Here is an 11,189-nt window from a genome sequence, read left to right as displayed (position 1 = left end):
CATCATATCCCATAGATGCTCAGCTGGATTGAAATCTGGGGAACTGTAGACTATGGCAGGCACCACCTTGAGCTCTTCATACTGTACAGTATGTGCTTTAAAACTATTCCTTAACAACGTGTGTCCTTAACATCAGGGGGCATTATCCATCAGAGAACAACATTATACTGAAGGTGTGTGCCAAATGTACACCCACATGAATGGCTGAACATTTTGTCCAGAGCATTACACTCACTCTGCCAGCTTGTCATCTTTCCACAGCATCTTGGTGCCATCACTTTCCCAGGTGTATGCTACACACACACATATACGGTCTGTCAAATCTTCCTTCATTTTGTTAGCAACCGATCCAATCAGTTCCCAAAGGATGAAATCAAATTTCTTCCTCATTTCAGAAACCATTTCAATAGGATGTACATCATGATAAGGGGAAAGAACAATCTTAACTTCAAGTGCCGATTTTACAGGTACATATTTGTACATAAAAAGTACAAAAGCGTACCCTATGGCAGTGTTTCCCAACCCTGTTCCTGAAGGCACACCGACAGTACACATTTTCAAGCTCTCCCTAATCAAACACACCTGAATCAACTCACCAGAACATTGGAAGAGACTCCAAAACCTGAAGTGAATGGGTGAGATAAGGGAGACATCTAAAATATGTTCTGTTGGTGTGCCTCCAGGAACAGGGTTGGGAAACACTGCCCTATGGTACCTTAAACGAACAAAAGTGTACTTTTAAGGTAATGTGGACCTGTTGGGTAAAGAAGCGTACCTTTGTTTTCTGAGATCCAGACCTTAATACGTGCGCTTTTTTGGTGAGGATCAATGATATTCACTCCAACTGTGACAATGTTTGGGCTTGTTTTATAATATCACAAACGGTCTAAAATAATGATCCTCATTCACAAACGTGGACTTAATATTTTTAGTTTTTCTAAGGTATCTAAGGCACAATAGTGTTGTGGTGTTTCGTTATTGAATGAATTAATGTTTTCAAATGAGGTGGTCAAGTGCTTGATTTATTGAAATGCTCGGGCAAACAATTCCTTGTCGCCACCTTCTGGTGAAGTGATGTGAACTACAGTAATGGTCAAATCTTCCAAATAAATGCTAAATTATAGTAATGAAATACATTTTAAGTATATAGTACATAAATATATTTTAGAAAGGAAATCAACATAACCTAAGCAGAATTATGTCGTTATTTAAAGATTTTCTTAGAACAAGTTGGAAACAGATCACCTGGGAATTTTAAGACCTACAATGTGCAAGTGCAGTTCCTGCCTTCAGATGATAAGCTGGTGCCAGAACTGACTCAGCCTATCTTTTGCTGAGTGTCTGAGTGAAACGGATACTCTGTTTTCCTTCATTCTCTATTATTTCCTAAATTATTGAGGTCTTATCTGTTAATACAATGCATGATGGGGAAGTACGTCCTGGATGATCACTTATTATTAAAGCCAACAGGAAACTATTCTCACGGACCCTTCAGTGCAATGGCTTACCAATCATAGTCGTTAGCCCCTTTTTTGGCCAGCTATTTTTGAACAGACATTCTGGATAGTAATTTAGAAAGAGGACTGCTTTGATGTTCCAGATCCTGATTTTTCCATTTTACTCCCCCATTTTTAAACCATATTCATTCATTTCACTTTCCAGACTATAATGCAGTAAATTATTATTTCAGTTTCTGTCAAAACTATTATATAAATATTTTAATTTCTTATTAGGTCAGTAAAAAACTCAGCAATGCACATATTGCACATTAATCATCTAGATGTATACAAATAACTGTATATACAGCTGAAGTCAGAATTATTAGCCCCCCTGAATTATTAGCCCCCTGTTTTATTAGTCCCCCCCATTTCTGTTTAACAGAGATTTTTGTCAACGTATTTCTAAAAATTTTAGTTTTAATAACTCATTTCTAATTTATCTTATATGACAGTACAGAATATTTTACTTGATATTTTTCAAAACAATAGTGCTTAAAGTGACATTTTAAGGCTTAACTAGGTTAATTAGGTTAACTAGGTAGGTTAGGGTAATTAGGCAAGTTATTGTATAACGATCTTTGTTCTGTTGACTATTGAAAAAAATATAGCTTAAAGGGGCTAATAATTTTGACCTTAAAATGATTTAAAAAATTAAATTAAATTAAAAACTGCTTTTATTCTAGCCAAAATAAAACAAATAAGACTTTCTCCAAAAGAAAAAATATTATCAGACATACTGTGAATATTTCCATTTGGGAAATATTTAAAAAAAAGAAAAAGAAAAAAATCAAAGGGGGGGGCTAATAATTCTGACTTCAACTGTACTGTATATAACTACAATTTTTGTCGTTATTTTTTACTCATTTAAATGCCATTCTGTCTTGTGTTGATATATGTATGTATGTATGTATGTATGTATATATGTATATATGTATGCATGTAAAAATTCCTTGTGTTTGCGCACACTTAGCGAATAAAACTAATTCTGTATACAGTTGAAGTCAGAATTATTAGCCCCCTTTAATTTTTTTCTTCTTTTTTAAATATTTCCCAAAATATGTATAACAGAGCAAGTAGATTTTCACAGTATGTCTGATAATATTTTTTCTTCTGGAGAAAGTCTTATTTGCCTTATTTCGGCTAGAATAAAAGCAGTTTTTCTTTTTTTAAAATCCATTTTAGGGTAAAAATTATTAGCCCCTTTAAGCAAATTTTTTTTTGAAAGTCTACCAAACAAACCATCATTATACAATAACTTACCTAATTACCCTAACCTGCCAAGTTAACCTAATTAACCTAGTTAAGTCTTTAAATGTAACTTTAAGCTGTGTAGAAGTGTCTTGAAAAATATCTAGTCAAATATTATTTACTGTCATCATGGCAAAGATAAAATAAATCAGTTATTAGAAATTAGTTATTAAAACTTTTATGTTTAGAAATGTGTTGAATAAAATCTCTCCAATAAACAGAAATTGGGGGAAAAATAAACAGGGGGGCTAATAATTCAGGGGGGCTAATAATTCTGACTTTAACTGTGTTTATTTTATCATTTTTAGCATAAGAAAATAGACAATAACCTTAAGTAGAACAGACAGAGAACAGGCCATTTCACAATACACAGAATGTCGGACACAACATAATACAATATCAACAAGAAAGCATAAGAAGTTTTAAAAATTAAATTCAATAAATAAATAATTTACAGAGAAGTGTGTTGGCAAGTCAGCAAGAGTTACAAGTCAGCATCGCTGATATAAAGCCTAACTGGATTGCAAATTTAAAAAAAAATATGTTTTGTTTGTTTGCCAACCCATATCTCAATTCTTCCATGGGCAACACATAACTTAAACTCCTAATCCAGGTTTTCCAGTTTTGTAGAATTATTTTCTTTGCTAATATCATACACAAAGATACTCCCTGTGATATATATTTGTCACCTATTTCTGTGGTGTCTCCAAGGATGCCCAACTTTGTCTCAGGTGACAGGTCAATATTATATACTTCAGATATGAATTTAAAAATGTTTTGCCAAAATGGGCTCATGTTATGACATGTCCAGAATGAGTGAGTCAATGTACTTTCAGGGCTTTTACATTATTTGCACAAAAAGGATACGTTTGGGAAAATCTTATGTAATGTTAATTTTGAATAATGAAGTCTGTGTAAAGCTCATGCTGATTCTGATTATTGAATTATAATGTTATTTACAAATCTAAGAATTACAAAGTCAAATCTTAGAATCTCATGTGAATAAATATAGCAGATGCTTATTTAATGAGGGATGAATTATAACTATAATTATAATACATGTTGTGGAGTTTCTTTTTCTTGTTATTAATTTAGAATTATTTTAATGAATTGTTTCTTAAAGTATGATGACCCCAAACATAAAGAAATAGAATGAATATCCATTACATTTATGAAAAAGTAATGATGCTTTGTGGTAAAAATGTATGGAAAATCCCTCAATAATATTTGACTAGGCCTACTCAGTTTTATTTTATTGTTCATTCATTCGTTTTCTTTTCGGCTTAGTCCCTTTATTAATCTGGGGTCGCCACAGCGGAATGAACCGCCAACTTATCTAGCATATGTTTTACACAGCAGATGCCCTTCCGGCTGCATCCCATTGCTGGAAACCACTCATACACTCTCACATTCACACACTACGAACAATTTTAGCTTACCCAATTCACCTAAACCCATGTTTTTGGACTGTGGGGGAAAACCGGAGCACCCGGAGGAAACCCACAGCAACAGGGAGAGAACATGCAAACTCCACACAGAAAATGCCAACTGTACCAGCAGAGGCTCAAACCAGCGACCTTCTTGCTGTGAGGCAACAGCGCTACCCACTGCACCACCATGCTGCCAGTAGCCTATTGTATTCAAATATTTTGACAGAAAAATATATCAGGTGCATTATATGCCATCGTTATCACTGAGTTCTTTGTAAATAGACAATCGGTGAATAAATTCAACATAAGTAACCTATAAACAATGACGGATATGTCAGGAAACATGTCACATGTCAATGTTCATTAATGAATTTAAGACACTAAGACTGTAAAAAAATAAAACGTTTTTATGTGGTTTAAAAAGTCGGATTCATATCAATGTGTTAAATAGAGGCTAAGCTATACATAGATTTGAAAGCAAAACAGTGGGAGGGAAAGAACAGTACGCGTAAGCGCGTGCTCACTGCTCGTACTCGCGACTCGATTGTCTTAAAGTTCTGTCACTGTCGCGCGCTCTCCAGCGCATTGGATAGAGATACAGCGATTGGTTACGCGCATAGCGGTTTCAGCGATCACTTTGGAAGCAAGTCTCAAGTCTTCGAAAATTATTTACCGGTTTATAGAGTACAGAAGGAGATACATCTGCTGTTAGAGTATCTTCGTTGTCCTCGGAAGGCAGCACAGCAGACTTTTGTTTAGTTAAGTCCAATGCCACTCCATCAGTAAGGTAAGAGAGTTTACGCTGCTCACAGAACAGCTTAAGACCTTTCATACTGGAAAACGCGTGATTGTTTGCTTTAATGCAGTCAATTTTGTATTTTCTTATTTTTCTCATCATTTTTGTTCTGAAGTTCTTTTGTGGGCTACTTAAGTTTCCATCTCATGTCCTGACCTAATTCTTGGAGTCTGGTTTGGATGTGTTTGCTTATTCTTTTCACTCTCAATTGCAATACTGTTTTCAAACAAAACACATATTTGATGCTAACTGAAGTCGAATAAACAACATTGTTGATAGTAAATGCAGATCATTACAACGTTGTTGTAAAAAAACAAAAATAAAACAAGAACAAAATCTGACGAGCTATAATTATGGTGTAATTTGTCTTTCGAACAGAATTTTGAACAGTAAATCTCTCACAGATGTGGTTGTGATAAGGTGCAGGTGTAGAAAGACTGGTTATCCATCATGTACTTTGCCCTAAAAAGTTTGAATTAATTTTTATAACTGTTAAAATAATAATGGTATATATTTCTAAATAATGCTGAAAACGTTTATCACACTAGTATTATGACACCGTTTAGCACAAATATCTGAGTCATGGCTGTGTTATTTGAAGGACAATGACACTCAAACATTTATCTTTTTGAGTCATATCAAAGGCACTTGCACTGCCATTGTTTTTCTTTCTTTTGTGGCTGATCTAATAGATTTTGAACAGAACTTTATTTTACTGAGTGATGTCTGACCCTCTGTAGTCTTAAAGAGACAGTTCACCCAGAAATGAAAAAAATTATGTTAAATGCATAGTTCAATCAAAACTGAAAATCATTTAATCAACCTCCACTTGTCACAAACCTGTTAGTGTTATCTTTTTGTGTTGAACACAAAAAAAAGTTATTTTGAAAAATTCTGTAAATCTGTAACCATTGACTTCAATAGTATTTGCTTTTGCTACAGGTTTCTAACATTTTTTAAAATGTCTCTTTTTGTGTTCAACAAAAGAAAAGGAAACCCATAAAGGTATTGAACAATTTGAGGGAGAGTAAATGGCAATTAGTTTCTCATTTTGGGAGAATTATGTTTTTAACGTACTCAACCTCAAGTCATCCAAGATGTTAGCGACTTTTTTTTTACTTCAGTTGAACATTTAAGAAAAGTTATTGCTTATGCAAAAAGGCCGGTGTGTTTATGACTTGAACGTTTTCTTGTTGGATAATTACATACCCACAGGCACACTCACATGTGATGGATTTTGTTTGTTTACATCTTTATATATAGTTTGCTGGTTTCTGCAAAATTCTTCTCTAAAATGTTGAAATGTTTACACAGTCACAAGCCTTAAAGGGATAGTTTACTCAAAAATTTATATTTACCAAGTGGCAACCTCCCTCTTTCCCTCGTGAAGCCAATGTGGAAGTAACTGAAACTGCAATTCATCGACTCGCCTTTGGGGGCTGGCTTCAGGAAGTCCAGATGTTCACTGACTGCAATGCTGAATTGGTCAATTTTACAGCTGATAAAAAATTTTAAAGCCTGATACAAAAGATGGTTTTGGTGTTTATAGCTAATATAACCCTTCGTGACAACTGTGAGGGGGTGATTTTTTTTAATAACTCATGCGTTTTGTTTTTATTCAGTTATATTAAGTCTGCATAATTAAGGGCATGTCCACTTGAGTGACAGCTAGGTCTCGCTGGTTGCTGGCATGTCATTCTGGATGATTAGCCGCTGAACTCGGCATATACTGTACATCGTATTTTTGTTTTGTTTTATGTAGCTTTACACTGTCAATTGCCTTTTGGGATTATTTCCTAAAGTTATCAGATGATATGGCATGCTGTGTGCACTTAATTGTGCTCAAAAACCATTCAAGTGATCTCCATTTCCCAGGTGAGTGAAAATATATACTTATATACCTTATCTTTAAATGTATTTGTTTTATTTAAGATAATTTATCATTTTCTTTAGAACTTGATTGTACTCCAGAATCTGACATATTGATTAGCTGTAGGCTGTAGAACAGTCATCTGTATCGTTCTCATGCAGTTTTATGCCTGGATTTCATAAATAGCCTTGCGTTTACTAACACAGACTATATTTGAAGTATTTGGAAGTAATTTGCGCTTTCCTCCTGAAACAACATACTGTGCAGCCCTAGTTCACTGGTATTAATTTTGTTTTGCCTTTGTTTTTTTTTGTGTGTGTTTTTTTGCTCTTCTGGGGTCTGTTCTTTGTACGTGGATTAGTCAATTAGCAGGATTTGGTTATTAACGATTTGACACGATCAAGGATTGTTTAGTTCTTTAAAACAAATCCGCACGTTGTTGTCAAAGCAACAGTTCTGGTAGGTCAAACCGGCTCAGGAGCAGGCTTAGATTGGGTCTTCTCAAGCATAGGTAATACTGAAAGTATGTATTGAATGCTGATTTTCTTAGAGTAGTAACCTATAGGTTACAAACACTTTGGAAAATAGTAAAATGGTTTTATTTATATATATATATATATATATATATATATATATATATATATATATATATATATATATATATATATATATATTTGAAGTCAGAATTAAATTTCTAAATAGTTTAACTCATTTCTAATCACTGATCTTTTACAAGACACCTCTATACAGCTTAGAGTGACATTTAAAGGCTTAACTAGGTTAATTAGGTTAACTAGGCAAGTTATTGTATATTGATGGTTTGTTCTGTAGACTATCGAAAAAAAATCTAATATTTAAGAATCTAAGGGGCTAATAATTTTGACCCTAAAATGGTTTTAAAAAAATGTAAAACTGCTTTTATTCTAGCCGAAATAAAACAAAGACTTTCTCCAGAAGAAAAAATATTATCTGTCATACTGTATATGTATGTATATATGTGTGTGTGTGTGTGTGTGTGTGTGTGTGTGTGTATACATTTATAATTTATAATAATTAGTAATATTTAATATTAAATAACAATATTTATGTTTATATACGTATAAGTTTAAAAATATATATAAATAAAACTTATGCAATCTGCACTTTGAAATAAAAGTACAAAATGGGGTGGTTCTCCCCAAGGGTATCAAAGAGAACATTTATTAATATTGACTTTTTTGATACAAACGCAACTATTTTAAGGTACTGACCCAGCTTTACAATTTGTGTATGATAATAGACATGCACAATATTCAATATAACAGTTTTTTATTTTGTTTTTTAAAGGAATAATAATTTATGCAGTCATGCACATGTTTGGACAGCTAATATGACAATGATTTGATGCTTTGTAGAAGTTGCAGACACCTTTACCGCTATCAAATGCTTTTGTGATGCAAAATAAATTTTAATTTGCAAATTAAGAAACTTAAATAGGCCTAGGCTACTACAATAAACAAAATCTGCTCTAAAATGTAAAACTAAATAAATATAAGTCTAAAGCCTGTAGCTCACAACAAATGTGGAAAGTTATTGCGTATCATATTTTACAAACCGTTTACTACGAATTTTATAAAATTTTGCTCACATGGATAATTGAATATTAATCAGGTGATGTCATTACGCTACTGTGCCGTCAGCCAGTTGTTGCATTGATGATCATGATTTTGAGGATTGATAAATCAGTCCTTCTCAACACACGCAGCAAACTCAGATCAGTTCATTCTGACATTTTTATCTGATTTGTGAACTTGTTGAAGAACCAAATAAGCCAGAGATCAGTTATCAAGCTCAAAAGATCCAGTATCTGTCAAATCATCTTTGATCATTTAGGCAAAGTATGAAGGATGGACCCCTTGTATCCTTTGACTTCGTGAAACACCAAAGAACAAACTTTTAAATAAAAAAGAATCTAAATATCATCATAAACATTCTACTGAAGAAAAAAGTCACCTACATTTTGGATGGGCTGAGGGTGAAAGCAATGTTTTGTATTATTTCTGGGTGAACTATCCCTTTAAGAACTTGTAGATAGAAGCAAATCTTAGCATCACACATGAGAGCAGTAGATATTGACCTTAACATTTGTTATTCCAGACAATAAAAATGAATCTGCTACTGGTTTTGCCATCTATTGTTCAGATCAGACAAATGAATAAGAACCACTACCTGCCAATGGTTTCACATCTGGAGAGCAGAGACCCTAATTGATTTCCACAGGAGAAACGTTTCACCTTGACAGCAGCACACCGAGGTGCTCATAAAAACAAAACATCTGCTCTGTGGATATGATTTCTCTGCTGGGTCATGAGCACTGGGTTGGCACAGACTCTTTTAGTGAAATTCTTTAGATTACACCAGGGGGTCTTGGTTCAGCAGTTCACAGCTGCTTGTGTTATGAGAGAATTCATGTCATGAAATTAATTGTTAATTAGCAGCTTGTAAACTGAAATCGTTTTCTGTGGAGGAATTTAATATTGTAAACATTAAAATGGTATTTAAAGGGTCCGTTCACCCTACAATGAAAATTCTGCTATCATTTACTCGGGTTGTTCGAAACTTACGGTAACGTTTTAGTATCACATGTGGCTTATTACCTTTATATTATTAGGATATGGAATGTTTATTAGTACTTATAAAGCACATATTCTGCATGATCTTATTCAAAATCCTTAATTCTATAAACATTACCTTAATAACTATTAATAAGCAGCAGCTTTATTGAGGCAAAAGCCATAGTTAATGGTTTATTTATAGCAAGAATTGTACCTTAAAATAAAGTGTGACCAAACTTCAAAAGAAATTTGTTCATCTTAAACCAAAATAAATATATTTTTTATTAAGTTTTATTAAATTTATTAAATTTTTTCAAGGTTTTACAATAAATCAAACCTCAATGCCCACAACTTACTCCAGTCAAGTTAGGGGAAAATAAAAATTAAATAATAATCATTATTAAATTGTAAAATAAAATAAAGTAAAATAAATTTAATCAAACACCAATCCACATTTCACAACTTCAGATTTCCAAAGCTTTTCCATTATTCCAAGTTCAAAAACACCTCCCAGGTATCATAAAATTCAGAGGATTTTTTCTTTATTATATGTGAGCTTTTCAAGAGCCAAACATGTTTTAAATGAAGATATTTAAATCAAATATGAGAGATTTCTGTCCACCCACTTAAAGTCTGACAATTCAAATTATTCATAAAGATCAAAAGATAAAACTATTTGAATCAAGCAGTTAATTTAAGTCTTCTAAAAAGATTTGAACATTTGATAAAAATGTGCCTTTTCACATAAATATTGATCAGTGAACAGTGTTTTCAGTATTCAAATTTGGTCATGGAAACCAAAGCATGCTTGCTTGATGCGTAAAACCAATAGGATTAATTTTTGGATGCTACATCCACACTTACATACTGTACATATACAAGAACCAAAGTTTATTTTCACGCGTTAAGCAGATATGGATGTGTTTCTCTTTATGTTTGCAGATCAATGCTTATATGAGAATAAAAGTCAAAAATAACCCCGTTCATCATATAAAGTGAACATGTCTCTTGCGAAGGCTTTGATTAAAGATTTGTCACAAAATTATTTAACCATCTGAGATTTAGGTCTGACATTTCAGAATTCATTAAAAACAATCATTCTTGTTTCAAAGATAAACCAAAGTCGAGAACAATCATGTGGTAAAAATTTTTTTTTTTTTTTTTTGGAAAAAATATATTTATTTTTTATTTATTTATCAGATTTTTGTGACAGTTAACAAACAAAAGTAAAAGAAAATGACTGTACAAATTGAAAATAAAAATATATAACATTACAAAACTGATAAAAAAAAAAAAATAAACCACACTATAACCCTCATATTGTGCAACACAGTATATGATGTGCATAAACAATATAAACAATATATGATGTGCATTCATTTTACAAATTAAGCATATAAATAGGCCAGTACCGAAGGTTGACGTTGGCAGCATGGTGTATTAAGTAAAATAAATAATGATAATAAAAGAAAAAAGAAAAGAAAAAATTAAAAGAGACAGAAAAGGGAAAATATATTGAATTGAATAGGCTGGGGGTGACACGTTCTTCAAACTTGTGTTTTTTTTTTTGTCAAGAAATAGTTGTATGCTTGTGCTATATAAGCACTAGGACTCATCTGGAAGGTACAGACAAAAACTGCAAGATGGGCAACCATTCATTCTACAGTAACTGCTTCAAGTCTCAGAGATTTAACATGCTCCAAAAATGGCAACCAAATGTTAGAAAATTTGATCAGTGAACCTCGAAGACTA

The 11,189-nt window shown here is 32.8% G+C and overlaps 1 long non-coding RNA gene across 1 annotated transcript in view; it reads left to right on the top strand.

Moving 5' to 3' along the window:
* Positions 1–4,717: 4,717 nt before the first annotated feature.
* The window catches only part of LOC130243451 (uncharacterized), a 43,307-nt gene continuing 36,835 nt past the window's right edge, over positions 4,718–11,189 (top strand). The window contains exon 1 of the long non-coding RNA XR_008839141.1: positions 4,718–4,964. This is a non-coding gene — a long non-coding RNA (uncharacterized LOC130243451). The remainder of the gene's footprint in view (positions 4,965–11,189) is intronic.

The sequence above is a fragment of the Danio aesculapii genome, chromosome 16 (assembly GCF_903798145.1).
Source record: "Danio aesculapii chromosome 16, fDanAes4.1, whole genome shotgun sequence".
Classification (NCBI taxonomy): Eukaryota; Metazoa; Chordata; class Actinopteri; order Cypriniformes; family Danionidae; genus Danio; species Danio aesculapii.
This window is presented reverse-complemented; position numbering and strand designations above follow the sequence as displayed.